At 29.5% G+C, this 4,490-nt stretch overlaps 1 long non-coding RNA gene across 1 annotated transcript; it reads left to right on the forward strand.

Moving 5' to 3' along the window:
* The first annotated feature begins 1,180 nt into the window (after nucleotides 1-1,180).
* LOC108379907 (uncharacterized) lies at nucleotides 1,181-4,244 on the forward strand. The gene is made up of 2 exons (XR_001849517.1): nucleotides 1,181-2,029; nucleotides 2,587-4,244. It is a non-coding gene; the product is annotated as an uncharacterized LOC108379907 (long non-coding RNA).
* The last annotated feature ends 246 nt before the right edge of the window (nucleotides 4,245-4,490 follow it).

Below are 4,490 nucleotides of genomic sequence, written 5' to 3' on the forward strand. Positions count from 1 at the left end.
CGTTTGACGCACATAAGTACGTCACTGCGGATAGTTGTATTGGGAATATGTATTAATTTTCACATTGTGTTTGCGAAAAGCCAAAGACAGTGCCGAAGACATCAAGAGAAGTGTGAACATATTAGTAAAAAAATTTGAATTTTTTGCTATTGTATCTGCAAAAGTGACTTGCGTAAAACCAAGTACGCGGCCATAAAGAACAGCTGATTTTTGTTTGCAGACGCAACACCTTCATTGTGGCGTATCACTACGTTGCGTGCGCCACTTACTTCGCATGCTTTTCCGTTATTGACGTACAAGTATCGATTCTGACGGGCCTATTATTCATATAAAATGCATACACTCGTTACAACTGGTAAAATCAAACATTTTGTGAAATTTTTAAGGATTAAAAAAATTTAATTTTTTCAAACGATGGTGGCGACCCAAAAGGTTTTTTTTAAAAGTTTTTTAATTTTCTTTGATGTCTTTATTTTTTAAATAAAACAAAATAAAGGGGTGCCTCATGATGTTGATATTTTAAGGACAACCCTAATGTATATAGTTATACTCGCAAAACCATTAGACAAGTACAGATTATAATGTTTACATTTAAAAATCGGCACTTGCAAACTGAACTTCTAAGACGTTCATAAACTCACATACATACGTAATTTAGTGTAGTTTTGTTAGTTAAACACGGCGTTTTATTAGTTAGAACGGCGGTGGTTGGGTGGTGCTCCCACTAATTATTATGGAAGTAAATGTTTGGAAATTGGTGTTGTTTAATTTTTCGTCATCCCTTCTCGAGCTTGGTTTGGAGACAAGTTTTTTTTTATTTTTTATTTTTTCTTTACTTTTTTATTTTTGTCTCACTTGGAACCAGCGTAAATGAATAACTAGGCGAGTTTTCTGTGTTCATTGTCTTCACCTAGTACTAAAATTATAACCATATTGAAGCAGAGTCTCTTTTTTTTTCATTTTTACTATAAATTTTTATAATAACTTACCTCTTTAAAACCAACTGTTCCTTTCGTGTTCGCATAAACTCTTGAAATAACAACACAATTAATTTTTTAAGAATCTTATCACATTTATTTACTTTCATTTTAATTACAAGATTTGTATTATATATTTTTCTTCCTTTTTAGTTATTATTCATTATATTTATATAATTACTTATAAATCTTTCGGTACTTATTTATCAACTAATTAAAGTTTAATTAATTTTAGCTCTTGTATTTATTTATTTATTTAGCATCATTAATTGTTATCTGTATTATTACTAAATTTTTAATGAACAAACTGCATGCGAATTTTTGTAGTTTCTCTCAAAAATATCTTCATAACTTTGTTTTCCTTTGAGCCATGGAATTCGATAAATTATTGGATATATTTCCACAGTTATTCGCAATATCTTTTCGGTCCCTTTTCTTTTTAGAAGTTTAACTGAAATAAGTTTTGCAATGCAAACAATCCAAGGGTTATTTTGAAAATCAAAATATGTATTTTTTTCACACAAGTTATTTTAGCCTTATTCAACTGGCGCTGTAGATTAACTTGGAATAACATAGTATTTTTCTTTTTTAATTGCCCATCAACAAATGTGCTATCGTTTTTGTTTTTCCGACCTTCTGCCACGTTTTAAGTACTCATTATCTAATCATTATTTCCATCATCATCATGTGATTGTCATACAAAACATTTCACATAATTTTAATATATTACAATTGTATATTTTTAGAGAACAATTTGTAGAAATTTAACTTAAAATTAGAACATTATTAGTTTTGAAACTACTTTTCTATTTATGTATGTATAATATTTTATAATTTCTCTCTTCACACTACTAAAATTATACATACTTAAACCTTAGACGCATTCATTCATTTATACACTCACTCACTTTACTCACATACTTAAATTTTGTTTATCTCTATAAATAAGCAGTATAGATAATTTCAATTACATATTGGACAGTTTGTGAAAGCATTTAGGTATGTTTTATGTGTGTTAGTTAAAGTAAAGCGAAAATGAGAAAGCATTATTTGTTATTTATTCTTGAGCGAGTAGAAAATTAGAAATGAATTGTGTTGATACAGAAAAATGTGAATGGCATTGAAAGAATTTAATGTTAATCTGGCAAATGATGCCACACACATTTGAAGGATCAATTCAAATCAGTCAATATGCATACTGCATATTTCGAAATTTTACGAAAATTTTTGTCACCGATAAATAAAGTTCCCGTAAATTTTTAAACTCTTTTCATATTCTGTGAACTCTTGTAACCGGTAAATTTTGTTACTATCTCATAACCTTCATATTATTATAATTTTAATTGCATTACCAACGTACCTAGAATTGCGGTAAAGTCATCGGCAATGGACAGAATAGACCCATGGAAGTGGATTTAAATCCTCTGGGGCCATTAGCCTCCTCACCAAATTTTAAATGAAATAATATTATTCATATGAATGCACATATTTTCCACAAGTCTTGCTTGTACATTTTTGACTGCGATAAGATTTTTATATTTTTTATGAAGATTACGATGCTCAATTTTGATAGCAGATGATTTCGAAGTTTTTGAGCAAATTGGCCTAGGAAGTAGGAAAAGTATTTTTTTATTTTTTTGAACTTATAAAACTGATTCACATGCTAACGTGATCAACATCGAAAAGTAATGGTCAAAGAAATTTTAAAATCTCTATTTTTTCCCCAATTTTTAGTGATAAAGCTCAAAATGAATATATGTAGACAACTTTCTGTATGAGCCCAACAATCATTTGGCGTCACACCCAAAACCAAACTGCGAACTCTTCTTTGTTATTGAAAAATTACAGAAGTCAAATCGGAAATTCATATTCCAGCTGCATTCTTATTCTGCCTCTTAGTACTTTACAATACATATTTTTTTAAGTTGTTTAGTGTATTATACTAATTAAAATATTATAGTTTTACTTAAATTAAGTAAGTAGTTTACTTTCGCTTAAATCTTTATACTTTTTTATTAAATTTTTTTTTTTAGGTATATAACTATATATATCTCACTATTAGCAGGTAAAATTCACATTGATTTCTCATTGTTGTTCTTGTTGCTGTATTTGTTACTATATATATATATATATATTATCCGATCAATTATTATTGCTTTTCATGAACATTAGGAAAACAAAGCGCCATTATTAAGATTATGTTACATATATTTGTATAAAAGTTTTGAGGCTTTTATCGAGAATTTCTGAGTGAAGGCGCAGATCAGTAGGGAAAATCTGGAATATGAATAAATTAGGGGTTTATGTAACAAAACAACTAATAAAAATAAGTCCTTAACAGAATGAATAAATGGAAGAGATGGCCCTTAAAATCGAGGCCGAGCACAACGGGCCGCCCTCATTGGACCCAGTGGGGCACCATGGATCTCCTAACCAAGATGCAGCTTCTAATTCCTGTTAACACTTTCTCTGATATTGCTCAAATTTTCAATGACTGTGGTCTAAAAATCTGAGACCAAATTTCGTAATTTGTGTGAATAAAAAAGGCAATGATTCAATACAAAGTACACCAGGGTTTGAATCTTATCTATATTTTATTCCTGGTTGCTTACCACTTGTGCACGATTTGGACAAAGTGTGAATGGCCTATGAGTTGAAAGTATGCATACCGCTTAAGACGGAGCTTACTTCATAGAGCTTTCGCGTACATTGAGAAAAATGTTTTAATACAACCCTAATGCAACCCTAACGACGAAAATTTTTTAATGCAATAATAACGTCCAGGAATTGTGAGTTTGACAGGAAATTCCCACTTAACAAATAATAACAGAACTAAAAACTGATAAGAAATCATAAGCTTAATCTCCTCAGCACTCACCTGTGTTCTATATAAAAGTCTCAATACTTTCAAGCGCGTTTGTTTTGCGTAAAATGCGTATAACACAAGCGAATATAAACAATTATATAATATGCTAGGTTTTTTTTTTGTTTTTTTTTTTTACTTTATTCATATATTACAAAAATTTACATTGGTTTAACGTTAAACATGGCTATTAATAAGCATACTTACAAATACATACATATCGATTATTTGAAGCATTAAAAACTGGCAAATCCACATCTGATTTCAATGTCTATATCTATGTATGTATAGGCAGGCTTTCTGACATATGTATTGAATAAAAATAAAGCAAAATTTCAAAACTAAACTGAATACCTATTTACATTTCACAAAGAATATTGTATATAAGATAATAATAAAAAAAAAATCACTTACGCCCTAAAATCACTAAAAAAAAAAAACTGTCTACTCCATACAGATATTTACTCCACCAACAGCTCTTTCCATATGTCTAATAAGTAGATAAGCATTTCTTAAGTCTATCACCAAGTTGCCGTTACCAAGAATTTTGCACGATTTTGTTTTCCTTTTTTTTTTGTTCGGCGCATCTCTACTCTAGCATTTTATTTTTTATTTACTTTCTACTATTTTATATTAATTCTAGAAATTCC

The sequence above is a fragment of the Rhagoletis zephyria genome, unplaced genomic scaffold, assembly GCF_001687245.7.
Source record: "Rhagoletis zephyria isolate East Lansing unplaced genomic scaffold, Rhagoletis_zephyria_1.1 Rzeph_scaffold_17648, whole genome shotgun sequence".
NCBI classification, from domain to species: Eukaryota; Metazoa; Arthropoda; class Insecta; order Diptera; family Tephritidae; genus Rhagoletis; species Rhagoletis zephyria.